Source organism: Triturus cristatus, chromosome 8, assembly GCF_964204655.1.
Source record: "Triturus cristatus chromosome 8, aTriCri1.1, whole genome shotgun sequence".
NCBI classification, from domain to species: domain Eukaryota; kingdom Metazoa; phylum Chordata; class Amphibia; order Caudata; family Salamandridae; genus Triturus; species Triturus cristatus.
In genome coordinates, this window is record NC_140591.1 from 1,554,483,256 (window position 1) to 1,554,504,267 (window position 21,012).

At 47.2% G+C, this 21,012-nt stretch overlaps 1 protein-coding gene across 2 annotated transcripts in view; it reads right to left on the reverse strand.

Moving 5' to 3' along the window:
- The window catches only part of LOC146806134 (sodium-dependent proline transporter-like), a 309,885-nt gene that overhangs the window by 265,689 nt on the left and 23,184 nt on the right, over nt 1-21,012 (reverse strand). The window contains exon 1 of one of the 2 annotated variants that reach the window (XM_085623474.1): nt 10,978-12,024. The exons of the other annotated variant lie outside the window; for it this stretch is intronic. The gene's annotated coding sequence lies outside the window, so the exon portion shown is untranslated. Of the gene's footprint in view, nt 1-10,977; nt 12,025-21,012 lie in introns of those variants that run through there. 2 annotated transcript variants of the gene reach the window in all.

A 21,012-nucleotide genomic window follows, 5' to 3' on the forward strand; every position in this document is an offset into this window, starting at 1 on the left:
TGTTCATGAATGGGCTTGGAACCTGCCTACGGCTTGCATTCGTTGGCAGCACTGTCACTCATCTGTGCTGCCTTCCAAGTGGGCAGTGCTTGCCGTGAGTCACTTCCTTTTCTGTCTGTGGCGCATGGACCAAGCCCAGATCAATGCAGTGTAATTGGTATCCCTCCGCGCTCCATCCACTGTCGTGCTGTGATTCAGGTACTATTTCTCCCCCCCCTCACTCCTAGCGTGCAGCAGTGTGCGTAAGACAGTGAGACAGAGCACGCCCATGACGTTTCCCTCAGAATGACATTTCTCCTTTGGTTTACATATGCTTGAATTGTGAACATGATGTAAATAAACAGCACTTGGCACCGCAGGAATGTAAAGGGGCCCTCAACAGCCCAAGCACGATTGTTAGTTTACATTGTCCCGGGCCTGCCCGCTGGGCTCCCTGGCGGGACGGCCTTGAGCTCAGCTGGAAATCGTGCACTTGCAGGATGTGCTTATGTTTTATGGCTATCAAATTATCTTTCTTAGGTAATTCCAAGAAATTATTTTGAGAGGACACTTGGCTTTGGTCACTCTTTGTAGCACTTCTGAAACTTTTGGTCTCATTTCATATCCATTAATGCAGAAAAATGTTAAGTATTTTGCAGCAAGAAAAAAAGGCTTCAATTGAAACGCTGCGCTTCGTTTGTTTTGGTTTCCGTCCATCCCTTGCTGATGCAGTCACACATCCGTTTTAACATAATGCCATCCTCGGTTGGCCTAAAATAAAATTACTTTTTAAAATTCTTCTATTCTTCCTCTAAAAAAACAAACAAAAAAACACACTTTTCATGGGCTGGTTCGACTAAGCAGCAACATTGTTTTATGGGAATATTTCTGTGGTTCTATAGTCTTTAAAGCTACTTGTAAGCGTTTTCACTTTTATATTTTTTGTAAATATTTTCCGTGGTTCCTTGTTCAATCAATCAATCAATCAATCAATCAATCATAGCATTTGTAGAGCGTACTACATACCCGTGAGGGACTCAAGGCGCTAAAATGGGGGGCGGAGGGGAAGCTGCTACTGTTTGAAGAGCCAGGTCTTGAAAAGTCTTCTGAAGGTCAGAAGGTCTGCCGTAGGTTGGTGGGGAGGGTGTTCCATGTTGTCTTGGCGGCGAGGTGGGAGAATGATCTGCCGCCGGCGGTCACTCTTCGGATGCGGGGAACGGTGGCGAGGGCGCGGTCTGCGGAGGGGAGCTGGCGGGTGGGGGTGTAGAGGCTGAGTCGGCTGTTGAAGTACGTTGATCTGGTGTTGTGGAGTGCCTTGTGTGCGTGGGTGAGGAGTTTGAAGGTTATCATCTTGTTGACAGGGAGCCAGTGCATGTCTCTCAGGTGGGGTGTGATGTGGCTGCGGCGAGGGATGTCGAGGATCAGGCATGCGGAGGCGTTCTGGATACATTGAAGCCATTTCAGGAGTTTGGCCGGGGTTTCGGCGTAGAGTGCGTTTCCGTAGTCCAATCTACTGCGGACGAGGGCCTGGGTGACCGTCCTTCTTGTTTCAGTGGGGATCCACTTGAAGATCCTGCGAAGCATGCGGAGGGTGTTGAAGCAGGAGGAGGAGACGGCGTTGACCTGCTTCGTCATGGAGAGGGTAGATTCAAAGATGAACCCTAGGTTGCGTGCGTGGTCAGTGGGTGTTGGGGGTGTTCCCAGTGTGGTCGGCCACCAGGAGTCATCCCAGGCCGAGGGGGTGGATCCGAGGATGAGGACCTCCGTCTTGACCGAGTTCAGCTTCAGTCGGCTGTTCCTCATCCAGTCGGCGACGGCGTTGATTCCTTCATGCAGGTTGGTTTTCGCGGTGTGGGGGTCCTTGGTGAGGGAGAGGATCAGCTGGGTGTCGTCGGCGTAGGAGATGATGTTGAGGTCGTGCCGCCTTGCGATGTGGGCGAGCGGTGCCATGTAGACGTTGAACAGCGTTGGGCTGAGGGATGAGCCTTGGGGTACGCCGCAGATGATCCCGGTGGCTTCGGAGCGGAAGGGGGGGGGGGGAAGGGGAGGCGGACGCTCTGTGTTCTGCCGGAGAGGAAGGAGGAGGACCAGTCCAGGGCCTTCTCTTGGATTCCGGCGCCGTAGAGGCGTGTTCATAGTGTGCGGTGGCAGACCGTGTCGAAGGCGGCTGACAGATCTAGGAGGATGAGGGCCGCGGTTTCTCCGTGGTCTAGCAGGGTCCTGATGTCATTGGTGGCGGCGATGAGGGCAGTTTCGGTGCTGTGGTTGCTGCAGAACCCGGACTGGGACGGGTCCAGGATGCTGTTCTCCTTCGAGGAAGCTGGTTAGTTCTTTGTTGACGGCCTTTTCGATGATCTTTGCCGGCAACGGGAGCAGGGAGATGGGTCGGAAGTTCTTGAGGTCCTTGGGGTCCGCCTTGGGTTTCTTGAGTAAGGCGTTGATCTCTGCGTGCTTCCAGCTCTCCGGGAAGGTCGCTGTCTCGAAGGAGATGTTGATGGTTTTCAGGAGATGGGGTGCGATGGTGCTGCTGGCTTTGTTGAAGATGTGGTGTGGGCAGGGGTCTTCCTGGGAACCGGAGTGGACGGTGTTCATGATCCCGACGGTGTCGTCGCCGTTGACGCTGATCCAGGGGATTAGGCGGTTGGTGCGGTTGGTGATCGTGGGAGCTGGGGTCTCAGTGGTTGCCGGGGTGGTGACGGCGTTGAAACGGTCATGGAGGTCTGCAATCTTGCAATGGAAGAAGTTGGCCAGCGAGTCGCACAGGTCTTGTGAAGGTGGGATGTCGTTGATGTTGGAGCTGTGGTTGGAGAGTTCCTTCACGATGTTGAAGAGCTCTTTGCTGTTGTGTTCGTTGTTGTCTAGGTGGTCTTTGAAGGAGGTCCTTTTGGCGGATCTGATGAGGTGGTGGTGTCTGCGAGTGGTGGGAAGGTAGTGGGAGCACGCTGACTTCACGTCTCAGCGTCATTACCTCTAGGCATCTTGGTCAGTGTAGTTCATTATATTCTGGCACAGGACAAAGTTCAACATTTTTTCTTGGCTCAATTCCATAACTTTCGTAGCGTATCCCTAGACACGTGTTTCTGGATTTCTCCGTCATCAGTAGGGAAAAAATCATAGGTTGCTGGACATGCTGCCGCTTAATTTACTCAGGCACAATTCCTCTCAAGGCATGCAGGTGCTCCCAAGCTCGTCAGCTCAAGGCGGCTCGAGGGAGCCTTTTAAATTGTGGGAAGGTAGTGGGAGCACGCTGACTTCACGTCTCAGCGTCATTACCTCTAGGCATCTTGGTCAGTGTAGTTCATTATATTCTGGCACAGGACAAAGTTCAACATTTTTTCTTGGCTCAATTCCATAACTTTCGTAGCGTATCCCTAGACACGTGTTTCTGGATTTCTCCGTCATCAGTATGTGGAAATATGGATTTTTCTGATCAGTTATGTCCCCTATCTTGGACCCCAACGGTTTCATGTATGAATCATAAGTACATGTATGTTCCCTCCAGTTCCAGTTATGAAGACGCAAACACATGTGCGTCCACCGTCAACACGTCCTCTTTTCGATCCGCCATGAATAGGCCGGATATTCCATTCCTAAGTATGAAAGGCCACCGGCTTTATATGGTTCACTTATGCCATTTTACAGTCCAGGCAAGTAGGCCCTGATTCTGTCATCAAGCTTTTCTTGCCTTCTGCCTCTGAAAGCTCCAGTCTGAGCCTGCATCTGTGACCATGAACTTTGTCTCATTCCCTGCGCGGCTCACGGTGCCTGACATCTGCTTGTTGCCTGCCAAAAACTGTATTTCACCTTCGAAATTATCTGCTCCGCTCCCTGCCCAATGCATTCCTGTCTAGTAGTTTAAGTAAACATTCTTCCAGCTACCGAGCAAAGGCCCGGCTTCTCTGTCTTTATGCAAGTAATTCATAGCCCTATTATTATGGAAGACTTCTGCCCTCGCATCTAGTGTAGACACTTAGACGCTTGTACACGCACTAACAGTCAGTATAGTCAGTATAGAATAAGATTCTACTCTAAGAGACCTCTCTTTTAGATAACATAGTTCTTTAAACATAGGATGTTAGATATGATTTGGGATTAGGTTGACTTGACCCTCCAGACATCTGTCGCCACATGTAGAGTTAAATGTCAAATCCCCTTCACCCCCTAGTCGCACGTCAATCATACGTCATGCTGCTGCGCGCGCATTTCTGCCAAGTATTTCTGCTGACATTGCAAAATTCTTTCATGGAACCACCCTATTATGACATCATACCTGTTGACGTTCTTTAGTTACACCCGGTTACGCCCACTTTTGCTACGCATGTATGTTTTATCTTTACTATCAATTGTTACGCCTCCTGCATTTGCTTCACTGTAATGCCTATTGTATAAAAGTGATTACTTATCAATAAAGTATGTACTTCACTTCCTGAACCTCCGTGGTGATGGAACTTGGAGTCCACGATTCAAATCGTCCATTGGAATAAAGCCCATTCCGAACCTCTAATATCACGGATTTTGCCTCTTATTTTACTGAGCTATTTTTATTATTTTTCTGTATCAAATTAAGTCCCGGTAATTAAATTATTTACCACATGAATGGCGCCCGAACAGGGACACTTTCTCATCTCACGCGCCGGCGGTGCGTTGCAGGCCCGGTCTCCTGCCACAGCTGGATGGACAACAACGCGTACCAGCAGGATTTCCTGTATCTCCCTCCGGTCAAGCAGGGGCGACTGAGGCTGCGATCAACACCCAGACGAGGCGGTGAGAAGTGCGAAGTATCCCGACCAGAGCCTAGCTGAGAGAGCAAGATCCGAGGTATACAGAGGCCCACCAAGTTCCGAAGTTCCGAGGTTTCCGATGTTCCGAAGTTTCCGAAGTTTTCGAGTCCAGTCCAGTCCAGTTCAGTTCAGTTCCGTTCCGAGGCCTTCCGTTCCGAGCTACCCGGTGAGTACCATTACTGGGGAGGCGTTCTGGCGTGCACATAAGTTGTGCCGGTCCAGACGGGTTTGGGTACACAAATCCGGTCTGCACTGTTTTAGCAGTGTATCTGTACTGTTTAGCAGTATATCTAGTATATCAAGTATATAAATTCAGAATAATTCAGTTAATGCCGAGGATTATGTTTTGTGATTAAGTTTTCTTAGATCGTCATCATCATTGTTGCTCATTTAAAACGTTAAATGTTAAATGTGTTAATACGTCCTGCATATTGTGGTATGAATGACTGTTCATTATTGTGTTTATTGTATTAAGTTTGTTCAAGACCAAGTATCAGATCAGTTCTCAATATGCCGCTCTTTTCGAAACTAAGACAGATCGCAACTAGAAAAGGGGTACTCGAAGAAGCTGTTCCCATTCCTCCTAGGGACACTCCAGGGTACTTCATGTATCATAAACATGGCCTAGACGCCATATTATTTCTTGATCTATGGGTAGATTACACTAAGGAATTACCAGAAAGTCAGAGGTGGCCCGCAGCTGGGACCTGGGATGCAGATTGCATCGTGAAAGTAGAGGAAGAATTATGGAAAAGGAAAGCCAGACAGTCACAGAAAGACGCCATTGAATTATGGCGTAAAGAATCGTATAGACGTACAGAAAAAGCACGTAGACAGGAAGAGAGGAGTAAGGAAAATTCAAATAAAGTCCGAGAAAATCTATTAATTGAAGAAGGTACACGAGTGAAATCAGAACAAGTAGACAGACAAAGAAATGCCCTTATGAATGGTATGTATCCCCTTCTGGCCGAGGGATTACCTAAGGCTACTCCGGAGATACCAAAAGACTTGCCACCCCCATTGTTCCCAATAAAAATGCATCCTAAGGGGCATCCTAGAACAGCAGAAGATGTTTTTCTTTCCTCATATTTAGATGACGCAGCTCCCGAGTATGCTAACCCCGCCCCACATAGACCGTCTGCCGGGGAGGTTCAACGCCAAGATCCTGTATCTGTATCCTTACAGCATCAAATCCTGACATAAGTTCCGGCAAGCACATCTGTTTTCACATCTGTTCCTACAGCTGCTTCTACAGCTGTGTCCACACCTATAGTTGCTGTATCGCGTTCAACGAATCCTTTCACGCCCGATACCCCAGACGGGGCTACCGGAGGTGCTACCAACATTTTTTGTACGCCACCCAGAATAAATAAACTTACTTTTCAAGAATCAGCACATCCACGTACCCCCAAACTCATAAATTCCCGCACGCTTAAGGAACTTCTTGTAGATTGTAGATATGACCCTGTGCCCGGAAAAGAGAACCTCTACTGAAAAAAAAAGAGGACGAAATGATCCTGGCATCATTACGTATCAGACGAGCTGCGGTGTATTTAGGAAAGCTACCAGGAATGACTATGCATCTAGACAATATATATCATTGTGTCCAAACAGGGCGAGATTCTGAATGTATTAACAGAGCTATGGAATACCAGAAAGTGGAGATACAGGGGGAACTGTTACGTTTCCTCATAAATTGTGTAATCAGAAATCAAGACCGACCGGGGGTAGATCCGGAAATAATGCAAACCCTTACCAGATGGAGCCAGAATATATCAGAAGGGAGACATGATAGGCAAAAATGTATAATAGCCATGTGCCGAAAGATCCGTAAAGAAATAGAACGCCTACACGAAGAGAGATTAGCGGTAGACGAGTTTGAACAAAATGAGGAGGAGGAAGGATCAGGACTGCCCACAGGACAGTCAGAAACCATAGCCTATGTAGGTAGAGGAAGATCTTGTAATAGTACTAGATGTTTCACTGACCCGATACGTCCGATATGTCCAGATAATAACAGGAATTTCCAAACACCTATAATAAATATAAGGTCCCCCGAGCATTCGTTCCAAGCCGCTGACAAATTACTCCGAGAACGAAGGGGTTATCATTTACTCGATTCTATGGATGAACAAGAATTAGCCAGGTCAGCCGTTCATTGGGTTGACAGTCCCGGAAAATATGGTGATGATACAGTAGCACACACATTTTTGAACCTCACCCCAGATGAACAGCGTTTAGCTGGGATTTATATGATTCAACAACTTCTTATACTTTATAAAAGCCAACATTCCGATCCTGGTCCTTTACCTGATATATTGACTGAATTACTCACGAATAGATGGAGAGGTTCAGGTACTAAGTTAATTAGAGAAATACTAGAATCAAGAAAGCAGTACATTCTTTTTGTATGCCCAGAACATGTCTCACTGCCCATCAAGGAAAGAACGACGTATTACATGGACAGACAGAATCCCTTACGAGAAGTACACCCAATAAAGGGCGAGGACAATCAGTTTAAACGTGTATATGTATATACGCCCATATCGAAAATAGAATTGTTAGAAATGAAGAAAGTGGTACCCAGTCATGACAAAGACCCAGCGGGTTTCCACCGAGAAATTAAAGACATGTTACTCATGGGAGAGTATACCTATCCCGACATTATGACAATATTAAAGGTATTAATGCCTGCTGGCATTTATGAAAAACTCAAGGAAAAAGAGTGGGAGGTGGGAGACCAAAAGATAGAATGGACAGCATTAGAAGCAGAAGAAAAGGCCCGAACTGCAGGAGCAGGGCTTGGGGATAAAACTAAAGCACTACCAGGTTTACTAGTACAGGTACTGCCACGTTTATTAACCACGAAAAAGGAAGACTGGGGTGCAATCTCAGCCTGTAAACAAAAGCGAGATGAAGACACTAGTGATTTCTATGCCCGATTTGAAAAATGTTTTGGTATAAATAGTGGTATAAAAGCAAGTAGCGAGTCATACCCACATCGGTTTGTGACAAAATTAGTTGAAAATTCCTTGCCCCAGGTGAAGAATAGAGTATTAAAATTCGAGAGTACCTGGCAAGGTAATACCCCATCACAAATGTTACAAATGTTACAGTACCATTACAATAGAATTAGAGAGGAACAAGAACATGAGCAGAGACGCATGAAAGACACAAAAATGAAAATGCTAGTCTCCCAGACAGTTCCAGCTGAAGGTCATAAAAAGGGTACGACACAGTCCGGTGATTCAGCAGGACCTGTAAAAGGGACATGCAACTATTGTAAACAACCAGGTCATTACATACACGATTGCCCAGTCTTGAAGCGTAATATCGCCACAGGTAAAACACAAGAAAGACCACGGCCACCTAGACAGGATCAGAATGAACAAGGAGCACCGCAGCATGCCCAGTCCATGCCAGCTCCACAACAGTCTATACAGTTTGTGCCAGCTGCACCAGCGCTGCCTGTTGCTGCCACACAAACCACGACACGACAGCTGTACCAGACCGCACAGTATGACTATCCTGATTATCAACGATACGCATGAACCAGCCTAGAGAGGGAAGTTGACTTACCCCTTATCGAGGTCCCTGTAGACCAAGAAGGACCTTATGTACATAGTGAACTATTAGGCCAAGATAGAAAATTTTTACTTGATACAGGGGCAAGCCGAACAACTATAAAACGTAGTGAAGTTCCAGGGGCACCCCTCTCAGGCTCACAGAATATTTCCCTTGGTTTTTCAGGAAAACCTATTGTTAATGAAGTATCACAGCCTCTTCCACTTACGATAGGACCCTTGACCCGAACTACAGATTTATTGCTTACTAAATCATGTCCAGAAAACTTGTTAGGTATAAAAACACTGAAAGCTCTAGGAGCTATAATATGTTGTTCTCCGGAAGGAGTAAGATTGTTTTTACGTGATTTCAAAGGTCACTATGTGTCTCGAGACATGGATCCCCGACTGCAGACTTTACCTACACATTTATGGGCACAAGGCCCTACTGATGTGGGTTGCATGAATATTACACCATATCGAGTTACACTAAAGGCAGGAGTGGTACTACCACGAATGCGACAATACAAGTTACCACCAGATGCTGTAGTGGCTTTACTGCAAATTATTGACGAGCTCATTGTCCAAGGAGTGGTTGTGGAAACAGACTCCAATGTATGTAATTCCCCGATAATTCCGATTCTTAAACGAACAGATCCAAAGGCCCCGCCAGTGTATCGATTGGTTATTGATCTGCGCGAATTGAACAAATGCATTGTGCCACAATTCCCTGTGGTCCCAGATATCTCGTCATTACTGACAGCTATTGATTCCGAAGCAACATTCTTTACTGTAATTGATCTTAAGAATGCCTTTTTCAGCGTCCCAATAGATCCGGAAAGCCAATACTTGTTCGGATTTAGTTTAAATGGACGTAGCTTTAAATTCACATGCGCACCTCAAGGATTTACAGAAAGCCCCAGCATCTATAGCCAAGCACTGAAACGAGAACTCGACAGTATCCACATGTCAGTCAACACTGCCCTGCTTCAATATGTCGATGATCTGCTGATCACCGCTAGAAACGAACCTGAATGTGAGAAAGCATCACTGACGGTATTACAATTTTTGGCCGAAAAGGGGCACAAGGTGTCCCCTTCTAAGCTGCAATTCTGTGTCCAGCGAGTTGTTTACCTTGGTCACTCGCTGTCCAAGGAACGAAGGCAGCTTACACCAGATCGCATCCAGCTAATTGCAAATATGCCAATACCCAAGACACAAAAGGAGGTGCGGGCTTTCATAGGCCTCACTTCATATTGTAGGCAGTGGATCCCTCAGTATGCATTTCTAGCAAAACCACTCATTCAATTGACAACACAGGAGGCAGCCACATCGACTGTTCTCCCTTGGACTCAGGAACATGCACAAGCTTTTGAAGGCCTAAAGAAAGCCTTATGCCAAGCACCTGTTTTAGCAACACCATGTTACAATAAACAGTTTACACTTTTTGTTACAGAACGCGAAGGTACTGCCTTGTCTGTACTCACACAGGAACAAGCAGGATCACACAAACCATGTGCTTATTTTTCTAGTACATTAGATCCCGTAGCTCAGGCTTTGCCTGCATGTCTAAAATCAGTGGCAGCAACAGCTTTAGCAATCAGACAAAGCGATGCCATAGTATTAGGACATCCATTGACAGTACAAGTACCACATGCAGTAGAGGTTCTCTTGAACCGCACACAAACACAACACTTGACTATAGCACGACTCACTGGTTACGAATTAACATTGTTTCAGCCACATATAGAAATCAGACGTTGTAGTACATTGAATCCTGCCACACTGTTACCTGTAAATGGAACAGACCCACTTGCACATGATTGTATTGAAGTTATCACTATCACGACGAAACCCAGGCAAGATTTGACAGACGTTCCATTGTCAGACCCAGACCTGACGTTGTATGTAGATGGTTCATGTATGAGAACAGGTACAGGAGAGTTAGTGGCCGCTTATGCAGTCACAACAGACGCTGAAATCATTGAAACAAATTGTATAAATACCTTGTCCGCTCAAGCAGCAGAGCTCATCGCTCTGACACAAGCCTGTATTCAAGCCACAAATAAAAAAGTCAACATATACACTGATTCACGTTATGCATTCGGAGTTGTACATGACTTCGGCGTGCTGTGGCGAGAGAGAGGTTATTTAACTTCTCACGGTGCCCACATTCAGCACGGACCCCTCATTCATGCCTTATTAGATGCAATACATCTACCCACTGCAATATCAATTATGAAATGTAAAGCTCATACGAAAGTTACTGATATCATTTCTCAAGGCAATGATCTGGCTGACAGAACAGCTAAACAGACTGCTCAAACTCAAACATCCGACATGACAAAGACAATAGTCCCGACACCAACACATTGCATGATGGTTAAGGATCCCGCTCTTGACGTAATTGACATACAGACACATGCTACTCCAGATGAAATAAAGAAATGGACTGAGTTAGGAGGGATCCAAACGGATCAAGGATGGATGACGAAGGAAAAATCTGTGTGGTTCCTTCCTGATTCAATGGTCCAAGTCGTTATTAACACTGTACATAGTCCAGCACATCTAGGAGAAAAAGCTATGCTAGACAGCATCCAACACATTTGGTTCAACAAACATTTACGAGCAGCAGCTAAACAAAAAGTCCGTACCTGTATGATCTGTTGTCAGTTTAACCCAGGAAAAGGCATTCCCGTAGAACAGGGTGGATTTCAGCCTCCTGATCACCCTTTTGAAGTCCTCCAGATGGATTATATCCAGATGGAACGATGTCGAGGATTCAAATATGTTCTCGTAGTTGTCTGTGCTCTTTCCCGTTGGACAGAGGCATACCCGGTTTCAGATTACACTGCCCCGACTACTGCCAAACAGTTAGTTCGAGAATTCTTCCCACGGTACGGTTTACCACGTGTTGTCTACTCAGATAACGGCCAGCCGTTTTCCTCCGAACTAATGAAACACGTTTCACTCTTGTTAGGCTATCAGTGGAGATTCCACTGTGTCCGACACCCCGAGGCAGCAGGTCTCGTGGAACGACATAATCAAACTCTGAAAATTAGATTGCCTAAAATATGTAGAGAGAAAGGTGTCGACTGGGTAGTAGCCTTACCCGTTGCACTCTTTTACATGAGAATGGTAGCGCACTCTCGAACAGGGCTATCTCCTTATGAAGTGGTCTTTGGTAGACCACCAAATATGTGGGGGACGCCTATACCACGCAAAATAACTGATATTGACTGTAATATGCTGACAGATTACTTGGCTTCCTTGATGTCTGCACTACAATCTTGTCGTTCACAGGTAGCTGCAGCTTTTCCCGACAACACTGAGGTGAAACCCCATGACGTAATTCCAGGAGATTTGGTCTTAGTGAGGAACTTTGATCGGAAGTCTCAGCTGGATCCTAGGTGGAGGTCGCCTCAGCTCGTATTGCTAACGACGAGGACAGCCGTAAAGATCGAAGGTCGAAAAGGCTGGATACATTCAAGTCATATCAAGAAATTTCATGGACTACCATCAGATGTAAACGACACACCTTGCGTGTCTTCCCCGAGTGACTCTAAACTTCCTTTGGTTGAATTGAATAGTCGTGAACTATATAAACTAAAACTCAGGTCTAACCAGTCAGGCAATTTGATTGTTTAAGTCCTCTCCAAGGTGAAGCGGTCGAATTTGTCTCTGACATGTATCCCTTAGACCTGTACAGAGAAAGAAACAAAAGGATAAAGCTGAAACGACATGCGTACTGTAAATCACTGCGTAGTCATTGCACAGTGACGTTATTAATTCTGTTTTTCCTAAGTCTTTAAATAATTACTGCAAGTATATTGTTGCACATATGTTATCCTATTTTTAGACATGTTTATAATGTTACTGCTGAACATTCTTTTAGTGAATTACCTCCGCATGAATTGTCATATAGATTTGCGCTGCGCAATAACACTTTTATTAGTATGTTACATCATTCCCATCAGGTTAGCAATGCTACAAATTGTTGGATATGTGGCCGACTCCCTCCCTATCAGAATTATAAAGGAATTCTACCTCTCTTTCCATACCCGTACACACACAACGGCTCCTGTGGAGCATGGTTTAGTTTAATTAATTCCCAAGATTCGAACTCCGCAGTTTATCAAGACAACGGGGTATGGGGAAATCTGAACTTAGTTTTACTTAAAGTCTGCCACCCCAACAAGGAGGGACTTCCCAAAAGAACAGGAACTGATCTAGAAAATGAAGTATATGGATTAGGTAATTTTACGCTTAATCTCTTGATCTTGAATGTCGAATCCGAAGCTACTCCAATTTTGCCCGCCATGTCAGTATTTCCAGTAAAAGGTGAATTATGTGTAAGAAAGAATGGTTCCATACATATGGGCCATAGTAGATGCACCACTGTAATAGAATTTAGTGATCAAGGCAAGTCGACATCTAGAGCTTCCCGCCATTCCTATTTTATATGTGGTCAGACGGCATATATACGTCTGCCTCTAGATTGGGATGGTACCTGCTACATCGGATTCCTTTTGCCACCTGTTTTTCTAGCTCCTCCTGATTATCACAGAAATACTCATTTAGTACACAATAGAGAAAGGAGAGATCTCCCAATAGTCGATTACACTGAAACAGCATGGGAAAAATACACAGATTTCAATAAAGGTCTCTTTCCCTATATAGGTACCGTTACTAATAGTAAGCTGATACGTAGATTAACTAGAACCCTTGAAGCAGTAGTGAACGAAACTATTTCCGCCTTAGGCAATTTAACAGAAGAGCAGTCTGCTATGCGGATTGTTGTGCTTCAAAATCGTCTTGTCCTTGACGTCATCCTGGCCGATAGGGGCGGAGCTTGTAGGGTCATCGGATCAAGTTGTTGCATTTTCATACCAGAAAATTCGCCATCTGTATATAAAGCCATAACTCGCCTTCATAAGATTGTAAGCCAGATACACCAGAGTCCAGGCACCTGGACTTGGTCCGGTTGGTTTTGGAGTGTATTATCTACCTTTGGATGGAAGGTCCTATCCTTCCTAGGTATTGGCTTTCTCATACTATTCAGTTGCTGTCTATGTCTACAATGTGGACCAGCGATCTGTGGTCTGTGTGCCACATCGTGTATTCCACCACCAAGATTTCATTCATCCCAGAAGAAAAAAGAAGAACAAATGATGCTATATGAACAGATCAACGGATTGATGAAGATTGATATCTCTTAACGGGCAAGTAGGGGACAAGGAGGGAATGTGGAAATATGGATTTTTCTGATCAGTTATGTCCCCTATCTTGGACCCCAACGGTTTCATGTATGAATCATAAGTACATGTATGTTCCCTCCAGTTCCAGTTATGAAGACGCAAACACATGTGCGTCCACCGTCAACACGTCCTCTTTTCGATCCGCCATGAATAGGCTGGATATTCCATTCCTAAGTATGAAAGGCCACCGGCTTTATATGGTTCACTTATGCCATTTTACAGTCCAGGCAAGTAGGCCCTGATTCTGTCATCAAGCTTTTCTTGCCTTCTGCCTCTGAAAGCTCCAGTCTGAGCCTGCATCTGTGACCATGAACTTTGTCTCATTCCCTGCGCGGCTCACGGTGCCTGACATCAGCTTGTTGCCTGCCAAAAACTGTATTTCACCTTCGAAATTATCTGCTCCGCTCCCTGCCCAATGCATTCCTGTCTAGTAGTTTAAGTAAACATTCTTCCAGCTACCGAGCAAAGGCCCGGCTTCTCTGTCTTTATGCAAGTAATTCATAGCCCTATTATTATGGAAGACTTCTGCCCTCGCATCTAGTGTAGACACTTAGACGCTTGTACACGCACTAACAGTCAGTATAGTCAGTATAGAATAAGATTCTACTCTAAGAGACCTCTCTTTTAGATAACATAGTTCTTTAAACATAGGATGTTAGATATGATTTGGGATTAGGTTGACTTGACCCTCCAGACATCTGTCGCCACATGTAGAGTTAAATGTCAAATCCCCTTCACCCCCTAGTCGCACGTCAATCATACGTCATGCTGCTGCGCGCGCATTTCTGCCAAGTATTTCTGCTGACATTGCAAAATTCTTTCATGGAACCACCCTATTATGACATCATACCTGATGACGTTCTTTAGTTACACCCGGTTACGCCCACTTTTGCTACGCATGTATGTTTTATCTTTACTATCAATTGTTACGCCTCCTGCATTTGCTTCACTGTAATGCCTATTGTATAAAAGTGATTACTTATCAATAAAGTATGTACTTCACTTCCTGAACCTCCGTGGTGATGGAACTTGGAGTCCACGATTCGAATCGTCCATTGGAATAAAGCCCATTCCGAACCTCTAATATCACGGATTTTGCCTCTTATTTTACTGAGCTATTTTTATTATTTTTCTGTATCAAATTAAGTCCCGGTAATTAAATTATTTACCACAAGTAGGGAAAAAATCATAGGTTGCTGGACATGCTGCCGCTTAATTTACTCAGGCACAATTCCTCTCAAGGCATGCAGGTGCTCCCAAGCTCGTCAGCTCAAGGCGGCTCGAGGGAGCCTTTTAAATTGTGGGAAGGTAGTGGGAGCACGCTGACTTCACGTCTCAGCGTCATTACCTCTAGGCATCTTGGTCAGTGTAGTTCATTATATTATGGCACAGGACAAAGTTCAACATTTTTTCTTGGCTGCGAGTGGTGTTCTTGTGGGCTGTGTAGCTTTCTAGTGTTTGTTCACGGATACAGGTTTTTTTTAAGTTTTCGGCAGGTTCGCTTGGAGGCCTTTGGTGAACCAGCTGGCATTTTTGCTGGTGTGGGTGTTGGTGGGCTTCTGGAGCGGGGCGAGGGTGTTGGCGTATTCGTTGATCCACTGTCTGAGGTTGCGAGCGGTGGTGTCGGGGTTGGTCGCATCTGCAGGTGGGCTCTGGGCGAGGGAGGTGGAAAGCTGGTCTTCGGTGACTTTGCTCCAGCAGCGGCGCGGCATCTGTTGGATGCGGTGGTGCGTGGTGTTTCCAGAAGGTGAAGTGGATGCAGCAGTGATTGGTCCAGTGGAGCTCGGTGGTGCGGTTGAAGGAGACATGGGAGCTTGCGGAGAAGTGCAGGTGTTCGGCAGTGCTGAGGGTGTCGTCAGTGTTGGTTGAGACTTTGAGAGTGTTCCTGTGGACAGTGGCGATTCCTCCTTCTACTCCATTGGTGCGGTCCCTGCGGGTGATCTTATAGCCTTCCGAGATGGCTATGGCGATGTCGGGTGCCGAGATGGGGTTCAGCCTGGTATCCGTCAGGAAGGTGGCATCTGGGGTGTTTGAGTCCAGTAGGTCTCAGAGTTCCACGGCGTGTTTGCGTGCGGAGCGGGTGTTGAGAAGGATGAATCTGGAGGTGGTTGGGTTCTTTGGTAGGAGGGTTGGCAGGCCGGATGCTGGTGAAGCTGCATTTCCGGCAGGAGAAGGGTCCTTGGGTGCGCTTCGGGGCGGCCAGGCAGCAGGTGCGTGATCGTCCAGCGTGGAGGGTGCTGGAGTTGTAGCAGAGGCGGGTGTCGTGGCGTTTGCGGGGGCCAGGGGTCCTGGCGCTGGGCGCAGACGGGCTTGCCTTAGGCGCGCCAGCGGCACGGCCGCACAGTGGCCACCATATAAGGGGAGGTGGGAGGGAGGAGCAGCTGGGAGGCGGGAGCGGGGAGGCAGATGGGTGACGAGGAGGGCGGGGCCGCAGGGGGAAGCAGCGGCGGTAGAACGGGAGGAAAAAACGGCGAAGGGAAAACAGAAGGCAAAGAGGAGCACAATAAAAACAGGGGAGAAAGAAACGATAACAAGAAAAAAAACGGTAAGCAGAGATAAGCCACACAGTACAAATACAGTCAACAATCACAGTACAATTACAATGAGAGGGGAGAATGGGCAGAACCTACGGCGGGTCTTGAACCCAGGACACCGTCACAGCGGCAGCTGCTGGGCTGAGGACACGGGCGCAGTCAGGAGGAGCTGCGCAGCGTGGGGAGCGACCTGCCTTGTTAATTGCAGCACCCCACCAGTTTGGGGAGAGGATGTAGCCTTACGGCTAGAGCGGTCGACCTCGAAGCTGGGGAACCGAGTTCCTGTCTCGGTATCGATGCGAAAACATCCTGTGATTCTGGGCAAATCCTTAATCTTCCTGTGCCTACCAAAAATTAATGTGTTCTTCTGTAACGAAACTGGTGCTCATGTAAAGTGCTCTGATACCCGATTTCTCGGGTCTACTTCGCGCTGTATAAAACTCTTAAAATAAATAAATCCCTCGTTTGGCCTCAAACTTCTACAGCCGTTATGTCCTCCTCCCACAACTCCCTGCTCTTTTCCTTCGCTCTCCTGTTATCTAGCACCCACTGTGTCTATGCTGTGTGTTACTCCCAGTGGGTGGAATCTGAGGGGCACGATGTTACCATACTTTTTTAAATTTAAGAACAACAGTTCCCCTACTTTTTTTTAGGTCTCGCCTGACCCAGCGCATGCGCTGGCCTGGCGAGAATTATTGAGAGGGCTCCAAAAAGTGCTACCAGGCCAGCCTAGAGCTACAGTGCATGTGCGTGGACGCCGCACTTTACCCCGATTACATTCGCGGCCGCTTTGATGTTTGATCGTGATCGCGATCACTTTCACTTTAGCGGCCGCACGGCCGCTTTGCATAGCCAATAGGTCTCGCTTTTGGGACCTTATAAGTATTTAGTTATGCAACTGTTGCATGGCTAAACACTTATAAGGTCCCAAAGGCGAGACCTATTGGCTATGCCAATGCTTGTTTTAATAAGACAACAGTCCCCAGATGGTTGATTCCGAGAGCTGAAATGCTTCAGGTGGAGTGTAAGGCAACCCTGTGCCGTGAAACCCATGGCGGGCAGACAGCTAAACAAGCCTTCTTGCCAGGGGGCCTGCAAGAAATGTAAATGCACACAACTGGTTAATCCGTAAATGTAGAGATTGCTTGGAAGCCGGTAATTGGCTTTTATTGATGGAATCACTTGAAGCTTCTTGATAACCCCGATTTTTTTTCCCCGAGTGGTATTGCAAGGTAGTTACCACCCGAGTTGTGGCCGCGTGCTTTTAATGGATAGTTATAAAAAAAGTTGCACTATGTACAGTCTGGGTATTACTAAAATCTAGGTTTTGGAAGCACTTTATCTTATATCTTTGTCCACATTTTGTAGCAGCCTCTCTTATACTATGTGTAAAGCAAAATTAAAATAATGACTTGCATATTCACAGTGCTTTCTGTCAATCTGGATTCTCATAGCGCTAAACATACACACGTCACTATTCCCCACAACACTAACCATGATTCTGTTTTGTGGCTCTCTGGTTACAGACACACACACTTCTGCAGTGCTTTAACAAAGCGGTTTCATAATGTAGGATAGTGCATTTCCCACTGATTAACTCAAGGTGTATTTATTTTTTATTTAAGCTGAGCCTTAGAGTTCCCTTAAGGTGAAAGAACAAAAAAAGTTACTGTATATTTTGGTTTTTTTAGACACGCCTTTGACCTCGCCCCTGTTCCGCAGAGGTGCTTCGCCTTAACCGACCATTCCTGCTTCTACTCCAATGGGCAAAATTTGTGCGAGTGTGTGGGGGACTGCCTATTGGTTTCACTACATAATCTTAGCTGTTGCTATACAGGTGTTGAGATTAGATGTAACACATAGATTGTACTAGGTTTTAAATAATGATGATATTTACAGCAATATATATGCAGTGTTGTAAAAAGAAATGAAACGATTATATATAAAGAGTGATGTATAAGCAAAAAAGAAAAAACCCAAAATAAAATATGAAATAATAGTAATACATTTTGGGCCTCATGTAGGTAAATAAATTTTACCGGTTGTTAAATACCGAGCCGTACCGAATCGGTAAATTAGAATCGGTAAGTTATATGTAGGTAAAAATTCGGTAACAGTTACCGATTCGGTAACATTCGGTAATCACGAATCGGAATTCACCGAATCGGTAAATACCGAGGTGGTATTTACCGAATCGGAAAATACCGAGGTGGTATTTACCGAATCGGAAAATACCGAGGTGGTATTTACCGAATCGGAAAATACCGAGGTGGTATTTACCGAATCGGAAAATACCGAATCGGTATGTACGGATTCGGTAAATAAAATCACATGACTTGACGAAACAGCTAATCCTGTGCAACGACAGCCCACCCAACCAGGAAGTGCCCACACCCAGGCAGGTGTACATAATTAGCCGAAGTGGCCACACCCAGGCAGGTGTACATAATTAGCCGACCCTGGAGAGGCTTGGAGTGCAGAGGAGAGGCAGGGAGCCGTTGCATGTGCGAGCGGGTAAACGAACAGCATGTCCAGCCAGAGAACACAGAAAGACAGAGGGGAAAGGAGGAGGAAGCTGAAATGTAGCCCCAAGGAACTCCAGGTGCTGGTGGAGGAGGTGGTGAAGCAGCACCAGAAGCTGTTTGGAAGGCAATCCCTGCAAGTGCCTGAGGTGGAAAAGCGCAACATATGGCTGGCCATCCAGGCGCAGGTCAATGCTGTGGGAGTGACCCACAGGGACATTGAGGTCCTCAAAAAGCGCTGGTATGACCTGAGGATTGTAACCAAGAGGAAGATGGGCGACATCCAGAAGGAGGCCAGCCAGACCGGAGGTGGAACCAACAGGGCACCTGCCCTCACCGAACTGGAGGAGCTGGTGGCGGCCACAATCGAGCAAGAGAGCGTCGTGGGTCTTGGGGACGCCGACAGCTCTGCCAGAGCCGCAACACACCAAGGTAAGACGAAAGCACAGCAATGTAGCCCCCCCTACCCCTATCCCACATCCCCCATTGTGAAACGAGAATCACACTGCAGTCCACACGTGTCAGTGCAGACAGGCAATGCATTCCGGGAGATGTAGTCAGGGCAACACTAACCATGACGTAAATGTTACAGGGCAACAAGGCATGTCACGCACTCGAGGCACAAGGAGACAGAGGACATATTGGAATGTGAAATGATTGATTGTGACGCTTGCAATGCAGCCCTTCGGGGACACTGAGCCAATGTTGTATTTCTGTCCACAGATGTGACATCATGCAGGACAGGGCATGCTGCAGGAGAGACGGCACACCGGCCACATATATCACCTCTAGCCAGCACAAGTTCAGACCAGGGAGCAGGCCCACTGGCAGCCGCACCACCAACACAGCCAGCCTCGCCGCACCCAGAGCCAGCATCACCTCACCGAGAGCCAGCATCACTTCACCGAGAGCCAGCATCACCTCACCGAGAGCCAGCATCACCACAACCAGAGCCAGCATCGCCACTCATGTTCGAATCACCGGCCACATCTCCGCTTGCAGGTGTGAGAATGAGGAGGCGTCCAGCAGCCAGGCTACGAGCCTTAGACACCTCGTCAGACGACAGCATGGGCCCAGAAGACCGCACCGGGCCCCAGGAAGGGAGCCATGCCACTGTGCCCCACACCTCACAGGCAGCACTGACGGGAGCAAGAGGGCGCCGCAGGTCGCGTGTCCAGAGTCCACCAGCACCCACTGACGGCCATGGTGTCTTCTTGGGTCTCGAGGGCCAAATGTTGAAACAACAGCGCCTGCAATCAAAGGCAGTCATGTCAGTCCAGAGGCACATGCGGGTGATGAAGACAACATTAGTCAACATGGACAATAACATTAGCGGCATGGCTGCGGGCATTCGGGACATGTCCCAGTCAATCCAGCAGTTGTGCAGCAAATTAGATGCTGACATCGAAGCACGGCGCCGGGAACGCCAGAGAAGGGACACTACCAGCAGGGCACTCAACCGTCTGGCAACTGCGACTTCTCTACTGTGCCGGCGCTCTGTGACGATGCAGGAGGGCCTAACACAGTGCTGCAGCGACCTGTCTCGGGGGATGGTGCAGGTGACAAGTGCACTAGGGGTGCTATTGACTAGTCAGGCGTCGACAACTGCTGCAGGGGATGCTGCGGAGAGCATCGACACCAGCAGCAGCATCACACCCCCCGTCCCAGAAGCACGCAGGAGCAGCAGGCGGCTTGGGGTTGGCTCTAGTGAGGATGCACAGGCCGTGCAATCCACCACTGCAGCGCGTATGCGCAAACATTGATGTAGCCCTGCTAAGCCACTTCCCATTGGGTGACGTAACCCTGGACATACTCCTTGTATAGATGGTATATTGCCTGATTGGCCTGTTCATGTGTTCATGGCGTGGTGCCACATTAAAACTACGTCAGGACTTCTCACAACTCGCTGTGTCCCCTCACTTACTCAGAAATAGTTGCATGTGATCTCTGCCCGTCTCTCTCTCCCATCGATTGCAGTTGGCACTCTAGCTGCGTTGCCCTCTGGCTGGCCTGACTCATCCTCGTTGTCCTCAAAATATGTTAGTTCCACATCTGTACCTTTTTTCGTGGCAAGGTTGTGCAGCATTGCACAAGTGGCAATAATCTTGCAGCAGGTGATGGGTTTGTACTGGCGTGCGCCTCCGCTCTTGTGCAGGCAGCGGAACCTGCTCTTCAGTAGTCCAAACGTGCGCTCCACCACATTGCGTGTTGTTTTATGTGCCACGTTGTATCGTCTCTCACTCTGGGTTGCTGGGTGTAGGTAGGGAGTGAGGATGAATGACCGGCATGCATATGCACTGTCGCCTGGATGAGTAAAAGGGAACCATCAGTAACATGCCTCTATACACTATGATTTGCAGGTTTCAAGGGGCGTC